Genomic DNA, 14,817 nt, shown 5'->3' with positions numbered 1-14,817 from the left:
AGGCTTGGTCCAAGGATAATGTACGTCAAGTTTCGTGGTGTTCGGATCAAATTTGTGACCTGTGAAAATTTAGTTTCGCTTTCTGTTCAATCCAATATGGCGGACGAACGGCACGCCCACCTGACGTCATCTTCGCGTGCAACTTACACCGGTACTGACCGGACGTTTTAAAGTTGGAACGGTGTCTCTGTCTCAAAGGGCCTAGGCGCTAGAGCTGACAAAAAAAAAGGGAGACGGGAAAAATAAAACTTAAGAAGAACAATAAGTGTGCTGCTTTGCACGATTGACGATTGAAACGGGGGACGCAGAAGGTATGCATCCTCGACAATTCGGCAAAACGAAGGACTTATATGATAGACTTTCATCACAACTATGCAGTTCATCCAGTAGGCAATGTGTGCGAGAGGGAGAGAGCGAGACACCGCGCACAATGCTGTGTCCCTCATCCAAATTACATGGGCTGTAGCCTAGGTTAGGCTACATCAGGTTGTGCTGCTACATTGCGCAAAATGCCTCCGGCGTCGTCCTCCGAAATAAATAAATAAATACTTTCGTCACTTGGCTTCCTCGAAGACCATCCCAACGCCACGCTGATTAACGCATGATATTCTGAAAGGACTTACTTTGCACCAGAGAATCGTTATCCTGCGCATCATCTTCTTTCTTCATTTCAATCTCCGCAGCTGTCTGTAGTGTTTCACTGTAGGTAGGGCCGCTGTATGACTCTACGACGTCTGTTTGAATGTCCGTTTCAGTTTTACAGTGAAGCTCTGCAACAGGCTTATCTTCCTCATCATGAAATGAAATCACATGATCATATTCCTCCTCGTTTACATTTTCTTCTTTCACCACCACCCTCAGGTTTTCAGTCACGCAAACGCTGCCGTTAGGCCTCAGCGGCAGTCCAAGATCCATGTTCCCAGCAGACCAAGGTTGATCTCATCGGAGGTTATCTACAGGTTGCAGTGAGAAAAAAACAGATTGCCTTTTTTATGTAAATACTTAAAAAACAACATTAATTGTTACATGAATAATTGAGCTCTGAATATAGGCTACATGAGTTAACTTTAATGTCTAGCCTAGAATCAAGAAGAAGTCGGCTTAACCAGGTTACTGTTAGTGAGACTTTTCAGGTTGCTTGCCTCAAGCAAGTTCGGGGCCCCTCACACAATATCTTTTAATATGGTGTTTGTTTAGATCTGATCTGACTAAGACGGTTATTATCTTGAATTTCCCCTTGAGGATCAATAAAGTATCTATCTATCTATCTATCTATCTATCTATCTATCTATCTATTAATATGATACAAGTTTGTCAGTGAGCTGCACCCACAACTCAGTAATGGAAAGACAAGTACCACTAGACATTTACGTTGATGCCTTCAAAAGGCGTTTTGCTGTAGATCTACGTGAAAACACGTCTATACTGACTGAAAAATGGTGGAACACCGTCTCATAGTAATGTTGTTAACTGACCAATAGCATGCCTCGATCAACCCCCTGCAACTAGGAAAAAAGTCTGTGTTTAACCCCGCGTTACTTTGTGCCCCGCGCTCCCCTACCTCAAGCAAGTTGGCTGCTCCTCACACAGAGATCTTTTAATATAGTGTTTGTTTAGATATGATCGGATCTAGATCCGACATGACTCGCTTTAACGCGTTAGAACTCCCATTCAGTGAAGACTGAAATAGACTGAGGAAAATGCCCCTGCTACAGGTTGAGTGATTTCCACCCAATCACGTTCGAAATCCCGCCCTATTTAGCAAAAAAAAGCCCAACAATGATTTGTCAAATATTTAATCTTTGAATAAACATAACGTAATCCATTGTTAGGCATTTTTTTTTCATCATGTGAACAAATGAACTTCATATCAATGCACACAGAGAAATGGGGGTATCATTTCTGTAGCCTACCCCACAGGTACATTTGTTGGAAAAGTACCCTTTAAGGCAGTGTTTCTTAACTGGTGGATCGGGACCCAAAAGTTGGTCGCGGAATCATTCTGGGTGGGTCGCGGTAATCACTAATTTAAAATGCTACTTCATCTAATATTTGACCTTTACTTATATTTTGAAAAGCTTTATTTGTATAGTCTTGGACATAGATAGACAATGTTTGTGACAGGTCATGTTAGACATCATTTTAGCGGTAAACAAAAGTAGGCTACGACCCTGAATATTATTTGAAGTAGGATATAAATTCATTTAAATTGAGGACAAAATGGGATAAAAAACCCATGTGTGGTGTGCAGTAAATTGTTGGCACATGAGAGCATGAAACCATCAAAATTAAAATGTCACATGGAAACCAAGCACCCCTGTCAGATAAACCTGTCGAGTAGCCTACTTTGAAAGGTCTTCAGGAGTTGCAGACTTCATAAATGTATTGGCAAACATCATCATGTTTGCGTGTCTTAAAGGAGAATTCCGGTGTGATATTGACCTAAAGTGTGTTGAAACATGATACCGAGTGTGAACGTATGTCTCATAGCCCATTTAGGCTTGTCCCCTGCACTCCAAAATCTGGCGCTAGTTAGCCGATGCTACCAACAGCTTTTTCAATGGTGGTGCTTCGGCATCGGGCTAGCCATGCAAATAAATCACTGTTTTACACCATTTACGAGGCTCAATGTAACTCGATGAACGACTTGATGAACGTGGGAAATTGTAGGTCCCAAAGCCAGACCAGTTGAACCACTGCTCTTAGGTACAGAAATGGTCCGGTGGACCTTTGTGTAATGTTAAAGGTGAGAACATTGTTTGTGTACACAGTTTACTAAAAAGACAGGTTTTGGACAACTGGCATGATGGCGGTGAGCAGAAAACCCGAGTGAGTTGTTCAAAACCTTTCTTTTAGTAAACGCTGTGTACACGAACAATGTTCTCAATGCTCAAGTTCATGTGAAGAGACACTGATGATACTTAAAAATAGCGATTTTGACGCGATCATGTATCAAAAAATAGTTCCCATTCAAAACTCCATTTGACCCAAAAATGACAACACGGACAAAGCTTAAAAGTGGCGCTTCGTTTGTGCTTTTAAACGAAAGTTTGACTCGTGTACATTCACAAAAACACCCTAGGATGCATTTTGGCGAGAGTTACGCTTTCAGAGACAAGTTTATGCTTCAACATGCTAGGAGTCCACAACTAGTGTCAGTTTTGATGTGTGACGGCTCCCGTAGTTCTAAACGAGGCAGCGCTTGAGAGGTTGTTGCTATATAACTCCTAACCACTAAATGGGATAATTTCTTAAACAGGGGGGCTTTAAACTACATTACATGGACTTGCAATACTGCACTTACACACACTGCAATTTTTACCCCCTGGGTCATTCTGTGTCAAATCAGATAAGGTTGTTGCTGAACCGGTTGTTAAAACCTTGTCTATTAAGGTTTTGCACCTCCGTTCTAATGTTACGTCACCGTTTGTTTACAACTAGAGTGGTAGGCAAGAATGGTAGGCAAGGCACTGCAGAGTGGTAGGCAAGCCTACAACAGTCGGGTTGCATAGGCTACACATAGTTACAAATTTTAATATCAAATATTGACCGGGATGCCGACCACTTGAGTAGGCCCTAACAGTTGGTTTTACAATAAGAAGCAAAAAGGCGACGAACGACCGTTTAGCCTACCTATCCTCATGGTTGTGGAGGATGATCGTTAGCAGCTGTGAAGTCTTTTATTCTCAAGATGGCCTAATGGTGTAGCCTAGGCTACTGTCTACGAAGACGTAGGCTAAAATACAACTATCTACAGTCATCCAAAAATGAATTGCAAGAGATACTGTAGGCTATGAAGGGAAAAAGTGCAGCATTTTAAACATGGCAAGAATATGTTTACCGGAACAGTTTTGTCTTGTTAAATTCGTGCTTGTGGACATCAATCACCTATCTCCTGTCCTTCTATTTCAAGTTATCATGAGTGTCATTTGATTATATAATCACAACAAATGCTAATAAATGAAAACAGAATAGGCTTATGTGCTATAGCCTACAGGGGCCTGTACTACGAAGCGGGGTTATTGGGTTATCTGGGTAACTTCGAGAGTAACTTGATCACGTGTGGCGTAAGTTCCCGATTAACCCGTACTACGAAAGGTGGATAGATTTTAACCGAGGTATGCTGCCATGGCAATTTACGCTGCATCTCAAACCTGCTCTGAGCAGGTTATGTTCTTGGTTAACCCGAGGTTTCCGTTAACCACACCCTTTATAAGTACCACCCCTCCACTATTCGAGACTATGTCGGCATACCTGGATGATCCATACGACATCGGAGCGCAAATCATGAGGTGCTCTCTTCGAGGGGTTTTAGAGACCGCCACATATATATATATATATATATATATATATATATATATATATATATATTCTCTATGAAGATATAGATTGTCAGCCGAGGGAATTCGTTATCTTTGTCAGATGATCTAGGCAGAAGTCTTTAATGTCACCCGCCATAGCAATGCCCTTACGTCGACATTTATGTTTTCCATCTAATCGGTGATGCTGAACATCTGAGCAAGAATACTGTATGTCCGAAAATAAATCAGACATAGGCCTAGCCTAGCCTATGCTGAACATCTGAGCAAGAATAGCCTAAAATAAATCGGACATAGCCTATGCCTAATAAATTAAAATCACCATTTTAACAAACTTGTTGAATTGAATGGCATATTACTGTACCCTGCACATAAAGGCTACACATTTCCACAGCACCAGAATCCGACCGAATGCCTCCCTCAACCCCTTCCACAATCGGCCTTCCACTATTATTTGCGATGGCTAACTCCTCTGCTACTGTAAAACACTCCTTACAGTAGTGTTCAAAGACACCTTTTTCTTGTTAGCTGTAAAACAGAGGCCAAGTGAAGGCTATAAGCATACTATGCCTACATGTTTTCATAATTAAGAAATATTAATGCAAGCTATAACTATATAAACCTACTATTCTGAATAATGTGTTTGTGTTTCATTTTCACCTGCTGCCATGTGCGTTTGCCAATTGTGTTGCATCTGAAATGTTCACAGGATTAGACATACACTAAATCAGTCAATGGGGGCCAGGCGCGCCTGCAGGTGTACGTCCGTACGCACTGTGCGTACCATCACTCAACAACGAGAGAAAATGTACCTTGTGTGTGTGTATATTCACACATATTGGCCTACCATACCTTTCCAACTATGCACAGTATCCCATTAGTTGCATGCCATCAGGCTATTTACAATTTTCTATTAAGTAAAGTTAGTGAACACTTATTAAAATTAACGCGCACACATGTTTGAGCAGGAGAGAATACGCACGCATAGGCTACTTGTTTTCTTTTACTCGGCTTTCTATATCAGCACACAATGTTGAGCTAATTCACTAACTCAATACTCATCATGGAAATCACAAGTTTAAACAACGAAAACAGAAAGGATGGAGGCAGCAAAGCTATCTTGAGCTATTCAAGATGGGCAAGAACAATGTTGGCTAAGCAATTGGTGTGCTTGTCAGAACGACTGCATTACAGGTGTTTAAAGCCAGACGTTACAGTAAAACACAAATAAAGGTAGCTTTAGCCTGTATAGGGATATATAAAGTTGCCCAAATGAATAGGTAATTGTAGACGTTGTTGTTGCATTATTGCATGTGGATGTTGTTATGCTATGTATGCACCGTTTTTTTTTTTTTTTTTTATGCATTCCATAGCATTAATTTCTGCAGGCGCCCCTGATGGGGGCTACTTAAACATTCAATTATCCTATTACTGTAATCTATATGCCCACTTCTAAATTTTGTGGCATCTGTAGGCATTTCTATGAACTCAAAATAGGCTATTTAATTATTTCAACTCATTTCAGACATTCCGCAAGCTATTAATCCTCCGTAACACATATTTGAAGAACATGTGGAAATAAAACTTTACTTTTAGGCATTTAGGCTACCAGATCTGCAATACGTTGCCAACAGCCTTGCCTTGCTTTGTTCACTGCCGACGTATTTGTTTGTTGTGATTTATTTTTGTCGTAGAGTGGGTTTTCCTCATAACTTGGCATAATAATTGTGCATTCCTCATCCGTAAAATAAGGTGATCGCGTCATGATTGAAAGTGGTGACTTGCGCTGCAACCCGCCCCTTTTATGTGAACGCACACAAACTCCAATTAGGTTAACCCCGGCTCAACAAATTAACTGTATAATCAGCGTCGTAGTACCGATTATCATTACTTAAGATAACCAGGTTTTGTCAACCCCGGTTTAACAAAGTAACCCTGGGTTAAATCTGGGTAGGTTAAGCTTCCTTCGTAGTACAGGCCCCAGGTCAGTTAGACTAACTCCCGTATGTAAAAATAAACTGATTTGATCCTATGAATTGTTTAGCAATCACATTCAACAACTTAACACAGCAACCTCAAACACCACTGTTGAACCTAGGCTACTGCTTCAGTCATGTAAGAATAGCAGTTTATGAATTATCTTTACCCGTTTAATCAAGTCCACATGACCAAAATAACATATTTAAAGGCTGAGCTAGCATAACAGCCTAATATAGCAATGGATAACTAATAAAAAGTCTCATACAATTAATTAACTTAATCACTCAAATTCTGAGTTTTTCTGGGTGGTTATATATCCATGCAGATCGTCTTCAAATAAGCCATCGCTGTTATGTTATAATTAGGGTTGCCACCGTTGTCTGACAAAAATCCTGGACATTTTGACCATCCAATCGACCTTTTTGTTTGTAAGCAACGGCGCCTTTCGCACATCTAACCCAAGATAAAAACCGTCATTCTAAGTGACAATTGTATAGCTAAAATTAGTAAGAATGACAATATCTAGTTATTTGTTTAGTTAATTGCTTTATTTAATAGCAGACCTTTATTATTTTGTTATATTTTCAACAGTTTTTAGTTGTGGACACCTGGGGGCAGTATTGAGAAAAAAGGGGGAATACATAATTAGGTTCTGCTTTTTTGCTTATGTGGAATAAACTTTCCTTTCTCTGTCTCTCCTTGTCCCACACACTCTCCGTCTCCACCTTACCATTTCTAATGAACCTCCACGGTGCGTGCCCCCACCACCACCACCCATGTTGTGCTACGTCATTTTTGTAGAGGCAATAAGGCTGTGCATACGTTTATGGACGTAGGCACGCTTCAATTAAACTGAAATACACATTTTGCGCATCATGTACAAAAATCCGGGACATTCAGTGTCCAGGATTTTTATTTTCCTGGACAGACCATGAAAATCCTGGACAATCAGGAAAATCCTGGACAGGTGGCAACCCTAGTTATAATATGTTACAGGATTCATGACTTTAACGGCATTAATGTTACATGATGCTGACTGACGCTGGCTATAACTGTAGGCTACGGTTTAACGTCTGCTGAGTCTACATGCCTACCAAAACCTGTCGCTGTTCAGTTGAAGCTGAATGATGAAATATTGTTTGATTTTGTGTCAACTTTCAGAGGGAAGACGTTCCTTTCTGGCCAAATTTCACAGCTTCTAAAAAAGTCTATCGTCTTCGTGTAAACCGAGTTTTGAACAGAGAAAAAAAGTTAGGCTACCATTAGGCTACATGCAGGTTCTCCCATAACGTTATCGATACAGATCAATGCACCAAATCAGGGCGATTTTAGCGAAATAACGTTCCTGTGACAGGCTATCAAATATTGAACAATGGGATAACGTTTCATCATCACCTTTATTGATGCCTGAAATGTTGACATTGATGAAATGTCAGATGTAGCCTACTGAGAGGCAGCTGCAGACAACGATGTTCAATGGGTTCAACTTGTCCCTTGCCTAGCAGTGGGGTGTACTACGAATCTCGATTAGTGGGTTAGCGAGGTATGTTGCGCTCAAAGCCAGGCTATGATGTGACACGAAAGTGGATCTGTTTTAGTGTCGCTATATCACCATGGTATCTTATGCTGTCAACCAAACCTGGTCGGGAGGAGGTTATGTGCTAAGTTATAGCTCAAATCGTGTAATCTACTATGGTGGATTTTCATGATTTAAAGGGATGTAATCATGGGTTTTAATGTTTTAGAAGAATGTACAGTAGTCAGGAGTGTCATAAGTTTTTATGTCACTGCATTTGCTGTGAGCAGAGTGAGATCATTGTATCCTGTGTAGGCCAGACCAACTATCAGAGGAGTGGGGTGAGTGGAAAAGTACTGGGGATTCCAGGATGAGAGCATCTCCTCCTTACATGGTCAAGGGAAGGGGGGTGTTATCCAGCTGGTGAGCACCGGACAGGACAGGGAGTAGGAGGCCGCTGTGTCTTATGATTTAGGGCCTGTCCAGCTAGGAAGAGAATTAGATAAGAAGGCCCTATTTTCCCAAACTGGAAAGAACCAGAAAACCACATTTTACATATGTCCTATGCATTAGACAGGTTTGCATATAGTTTTATGCATGATGGGAAGATGGTTTCCACCAATGTAAGTGACCCTGCTTAATGCTGATTGGTGAAAGGTGTTTTTGGGGATGACGTGAGAGGGTGGCACTTCTCGAGGGCCAAGGGGTATAAAATATAGTGTATAGCCCTCCGTAGGCAGATTTCGTCGGGGGCCCCAGCTGATGACATCTCCTCCCTATTGCTTTGATGGTTGGTCTGGACTTTGGTTAGGCTGTACTATCATTGCAATATGGAGAATAAAGATCAACAGTCTTCAGAAAGTCTTCTGTCTACATTGTCTCCTTCGGACGCCTTGTTCCAGAGTGCTAAATTACTAAATAGTCAAGTGGTAATTGTTAATTGGAAAATTGGATTCGGAAGTGGACTTTTTCCACGACACTACCGCACACTGACCAATCATTTGTCTTAAAAACGAAGTTATCTCACGTGTAGGATTCTGTCATATATCTTACAGGTGGACCTCCACCTCTACTAACATTTTGGATCTCGAATGCACTTTAATAGTGCTGTGCGTGCAAATATCCAACTATGGATGTGCATACCATACAACAACTGATGACAATTGATTTATTTGATGTTATAGGTTAGACACAAAAAATGACCGCAGTGTAGATTAAGCTATCGCTCATGAATGCGGAAGTAATTGTTTTTAAATAGAGGCGGTCTTGTGCGTCTCCACGTTACACGATTGGCCAAAGTCATCCCAACACCGAGAACGCGCACAGATCTGAGCTGTGCTTCGTAGTATACCCCACAGGTGGATGTAAACAAAGCTATAGAACCTAGAATACGTCACATGAAAAACGTTAATATAGAGAATGTATCCCAAAACCAAGGTCTGTAAAATATTTCTGTTCATATTATTAAGAGTGTACACCATTTTTCCAGCACATTTTGTGTATTTTTGTGTAAGGTTTAACCTTGTATTTCAATACAATGCCTGTAGTTATGGATGGCATATCTGTTCATATTACACAATGTTAAAACACATCGTGTAATATGAACAGATAATGTGTAATGCATGTTGGCACATAATGTGTTTTTTTTTAATAATACAAATTCTGTACCTTTCTAGTGGGTACGTTTTTAAGTATAAGTATATACTCGTTTGATCCTGTGAGGGAAATTTGGTCTCTGCATTTATCCCAATCCGTGAATTAATGAAACACACTCAGCACACAGTGGCAGAAGGTATGCATCCTCGACAATTCTGCAAAACGGAGGACTTATTTGATAGACTCATCACAACTATGCAGTTCATCCAGTAGGCAATGTGTGCGAGAGGGAGAGAGCGAGACAGCGCGCACAATGCTGTGTCCCTCATCCAAATTACATGGGCTGTAGCCTAGGTTAGGCTACATCAGGTTGTGCTGCTACATTGCGCAAAATGCCTCCGGCGTCACCTGCGTGAAGCTGGCCCCCCATGTTATTCAAAAATGATTAAAAACACTGCTATTCATTTGTGCCGGTTTGTGCCGTAAAAATTATCGTTTGTGCTGTTAAGGGTTTTAAGTAATTAAACTTTACATTTTCTGGCCAGTGACGTCACTCAGCCCCCCATACTTGTTAAAATTTCTCCAAAATAGTCTCAATCGCTTGTGCTATGTTTGTGCTCATTTGTGCCGTTAAAAGTAACATTTGTGCTAGGCCTACTATGTTTTTTAAAGGTCCAGTATGTAGGAAATAATGGAAAATAAACTGTAACCATTCCAAAAATGATCACCATATGTTGTCAGAGAGTAAGGAAACACGATGAATTGAAGTAATGGCTTATTTTGACAACATTACTCTACCCCGTAAAACCCATGAAAAAAAATGAGTTACGGCGCGGAATCTCTTGGAATTTTCGTTTATGTTTTGAATGATTAATTCTAGAATAGCTGTATTAATAATGGGCTAAGCGTCCTCCCATTTGGGTTGCCAAATTAGCAAAGGCCAACTGTCAACAGCTGTCAGTTGTAGTCATGAACGCCTACGAGAGGCAGGCAAATTTCCAAAATTAAAACAAGAAACAAATTAAGTGGACATCGGAGGAGCTACCTGAGATGGTGACGTCTGACGCAGAGCTGGCTATTACTCCACAACAGGTAGCTTAGGCTAAACTTCATCTGCATCGCTAACTTCAGCTAAATATGTTACGTTGGTTAGAGAGGTATTTTTTGTTTTCACTGTTTCCGTAATGTGTAGCTGGGTCATGGTTGGAGAAACGTTAAAGCAGCTGCAGGTCAACTAACGTTAGCTAAGTCTTCATTACATCTGGCAACCCAGAAGAGGCTTGCGTCTGGTAGTCTTGAGAACGTTCACCAGTGTTTTGATTTTGGCCTACAGAACGTTCGGTAACAATCCTACAAATCGCACCTTTAAGATATTCCATGTTATTTGTTACACGTGTGACGTCATCCAGCCCCCCATCAATGTCCAAATCTTTCCAAAATGGTCTCAATCGTTTGTGCTAGGTTTGTGCTGATTTTTGCCGTCAAAAGATACATTTGTGCTATGTTTTCTAAGTTATATGGTTTATTTATTACTCGCGTGACGTCACCAGCCCCCCATCAATGTCCAAAACTTATTTAGTACCAATAAACGTTTGTAGGGTAGGCTTCTATGTAAATTGTCCAGCAGTTGTAGCTTATGCTTGACATCACCCAGCCCTCCATCAATGGCCTATATACCCAATCGTTTGTGCTGATTGCGCCGACATTTCTTACTACTGTATGTTCCTATGTTTATTACACGTGATACCCAGCCCCATCAATGTGTTTTCTGTAACTATATTTTTACATTACCAAGTTCTATCTGCTATGCGCATGACATCAGTCTCACACACACTGGCCAAATCGTCCCAAACAGTAGCCTACCAAATGTTTTTCCTGATCTGAGAAAACATAAGGAAGCTGTTTCTTGTTTATAGCTAAAGAGTAGCCTATTAATTTAGTCAACTTTAAGTGCTAAAAAGGCTACAAATGTACCTTTAGTTTTAATTTACTGTCGTATGACTTTAATGTTTAAGCATTATTTTGACAAACATACCAATTTAGCCTACCTTCTGAAATAACTCTATAGCTTTGCTGCCTCCTTCCTTTCTGTTTTTGCTGTTTGCAAAGTTTCATATCCACGGTGGCCTTGGAGACTTGGGTCAGCAACAAGTAGCCTATGTGCTGCTTGTGTGCACAATCCACTGTAATTCTGATGCATAAAATTATTGAAGAAATACATTTGTTTATTTTAGAGAATATGGGCTACAGTGCAGTGATGAGTTATGGTAGGCCAACTTGGAGTGAATATATACACACATGGGGGAAATTATCTCTCAGAGTCTCTAAGTAGCCCACCTCGTGAAGCTGCCTGATAGTAGGCCTACGCACACTGCTGTGCACACCTGCAGACGATACTGGCCGGAGAATTGAGTGGTGTTTCTCCACAGCTAGGGGCGGAGCCAGACATTTGAAACATTGGGGGCTTAGCCCATGTCACATATAGGAAGGCTAGGGGGGTCCGGGGGCATGCCCCCGTCTGAAAATTTTGAAAAATAACCCCTTAAATAATGACTTCTAGTGAATTCTGTGTAAACTAATGGACACATTGAGACTTTAAAAATGTGAGACTCAAGGTATCTGACTATGCCACACTGTGTAAAATTATAGTTTTGGGTCTTTCAAAAGGGGTCTATAGGCATAGCCTATCTCATTGATTCCCAAAGACTGGGTGGATCTCAGGAGATTTTATTTGGGTCGCCAGCACAACTTATGTTGTGTAATATATAAGTATAAGTATAAGTATATATACTTTTTTGATCCCGTGAGGGAAATTTGGTCTCTGCATTTAACCCAATTAGTGAATTAGTGAAACACAAACAGCACACAGTGAACACACAGTGAGGTGAAGCACACACTAATCCGGCAGTGAGCTGCCTGCTACAATGGCGGCGCGGGGAGCGATGAGGGGTTAGGTGCCTTGCTCAAGGGCACTTCAGCCGCAGCCCACTGGTCGGGGCTCGAACCGGCAACCCACGGTTACAAGTCCAGAGTGCTAACCAGTGGGCCACGGCCAATAGGCCTAACTTATACCATTTAGCCAGGAAAGCTAACAGTTTTCTATTAGGATCTAGTTTGTTAACTACAGTCACAGCCCTATGTGCAATTTTGCATTAAGAATAGCTCTGAAACTGGGGGGCGAACGCGTCGCAGAGGGGACCGCGTGGACATCTCACTCACAAAATGAAACATTTCTGTGGGGCGCCTGCCATGGACCTCGCAGTTGCAAAATGCAAGGGATATGAATCAGCCTTTTTGCACAAACATTAACGGACACCAGCTCTTCAGCTTGACTGATTAAAATCTAGTTACCGTGCTGTCAACTAAAGCAGACATCTGTATACCAGACATGACTATTCAATTTGCGTCATAGGCTGTAGATATTTTCGATTGTAGATGCACTCTTTAAAGTTAATAGCAACCTCCTCACATTCCTTAATATTTCGGATTTAAAACACACTTTATATTACATTTAAATGGACATTTTAAACGCTATTATTTCCGCTCATTTTCCACCTTGTGAACTCTACTAGGCTAGCCTACAATAAAGGCGCATTATCTTTAGGCTATTGCGCAAATCTTTCGGTATCTTTTCGGTAGTCATTTCCAACTTTCCACACTGATGATGCTCAAAATGCAACACAACTGTGTTCGAAGCAGGATGAGAAAAAGCTGAGGTTGTGTATTTGTACAAAACTTTTTACAGCTTTGAAAATATTTAACATTGTTTCATGTGTAATTGAGATTGCAGAATTGTGGGAACTGAAGAGTCAGTGCATCACCAATCTCTGTAATTGTAGTGGTAGTAGGCCAAACCTAGTCGACGCTATTATTTGCTCTGATGTGAATGGGTCGCGATGGTCTGTCATTTTTAAGAAGTGGGTCCCCAGAAAAAAAGTTTGGGAAACACTGGCCTATCTGATCAGCATGCACTTAGTTAATTGTGTTCTTATGAGTTATGGTTTGTATATTATAGGCTAGTATACTATGCTGAGATAACCCTGATGGGATGCTACCTTGTCTCAATACATTTTTACTTTGAACTCTGTGAACCCACTGATTATAATGTTCAGTGGAATACATGAAGCTAGATTTAATCCAGGGTTTAAAATTCATTTGTCAAAATGGGGGGGGGGGGATTCCCCCCTTCAGTGCTTCACATAGGGGATTCAGTTGGGGGGGATACATTTTACAAACTGAAATCGCATTTTCGTTATAGGCGTCAATGAGAGAACAACACGCCTACATGATTTTGGTTTCGATTTTCTAACTGATGCACTGATGCATTGACTAACTGGAGTAAGTCTTTGTGACAACACGTCATGATACGTCATGATACATTTCATAATGTTTGATCGTTGTTTTTACGTAATGAATGCGCACTCTAGAAAGTGAAAGCCTAACCTAGGCCTACTATGTGCTCTGTGTCTGTAGCTGTCTGTGCACGTCCGCAATTGATTACGTTCCTCAAATGGAGAGATCTAGAGAAAGAACGCACCTGCAAAGTGGTTCTCTGCATGTGTGTGTGTGTGTCTCTGCATGGGGTTACGTTCCATTCAAGTCAGAAGTTGGTCCGTCCGGTCCCGCATTCACGCCGCTCCATAAATAGATTAACGTAGGCTAGACAGCGCTGTAAAATGTGTGCAGGAATTTCTCGCATTATGATGGCTAGAATTGCGGGACTTGAATAAATCATGCGCTATAGCCTACACGCAATCCTGCGCTGAAATGTAGGCCCTGTAATTAGTAGGCCTAGGCTATATTTTTTGCTGTAGGCCTAGTTACCATAGCTAGTTATTTTGCTGATTGGTTGACTGCTGTGCCAATAATTATGACCGCCGCGCAGCGAAGCGGCGGTCATATAGGTTTAGTCCAGATTTTTTTTTTTTTTTTTTTTTTCGCATGTCCAATTTCCGTCAATGATTCCGGGACACTGAAAGACCGGGTAGACAAAACTTGGTGGGCATGTAACCCCATATGGATAGCATGGAACCATCGTTTTTCGTTTTGATCTGTAGCCCCCACGCTGGACTGCACCCCCCGAAAGGAGGGTAGGGCAGACACAGTTTTCTGTGAATATCTCGAGAACCGTAAGCTTTAGGAGGACCACCTTTTTTTTGTATGTTGATCTCAAGGGGCCATGTCAACCCATTCCATAACCACTAATTTCATGTATAGCCACCTAGTTAAACACAAAAAAAGTAAAATGAGGTGTTGTAATTGTAGGTATCTGTGACCTAACATAGTCAAAACTGCACGAAATTGGAAGTGTAGGATCATTTTGACACCTTCTGAATGCACGCCAAGTTTCTGTGGAATTTTGTTCATGGGGGCCACACAATAAATTAATTTATATTATTATACACC

At 41.1% G+C, this 14,817-nt stretch overlaps 1 long non-coding RNA gene across 1 annotated transcript in view; it reads right to left on the bottom strand.

Annotated features, from left to right (window-relative positions):
- The window catches only part of LOC125297463, a 38,977-nt gene that overhangs the window by 10,302 nt on the left and 13,858 nt on the right, over nt 1–14,817 (bottom strand). Inside the window, exon 2 of the long non-coding RNA XR_007194054.1 lies at nt 624–953. This is a non-coding gene — a long non-coding RNA (uncharacterized LOC125297463). The remainder of the gene's footprint in view (nt 1–623; nt 954–14,817) is intronic.

The sequence above is a fragment of the Alosa alosa genome, chromosome 7 (genome assembly GCF_017589495.1).
Source record: "Alosa alosa isolate M-15738 ecotype Scorff River chromosome 7, AALO_Geno_1.1, whole genome shotgun sequence".
Lineage (NCBI taxonomy): Eukaryota > Metazoa > Chordata > Actinopteri > Clupeiformes > Clupeidae > Alosa > Alosa alosa.
This window is presented reverse-complemented; position numbering and strand designations above follow the sequence as displayed.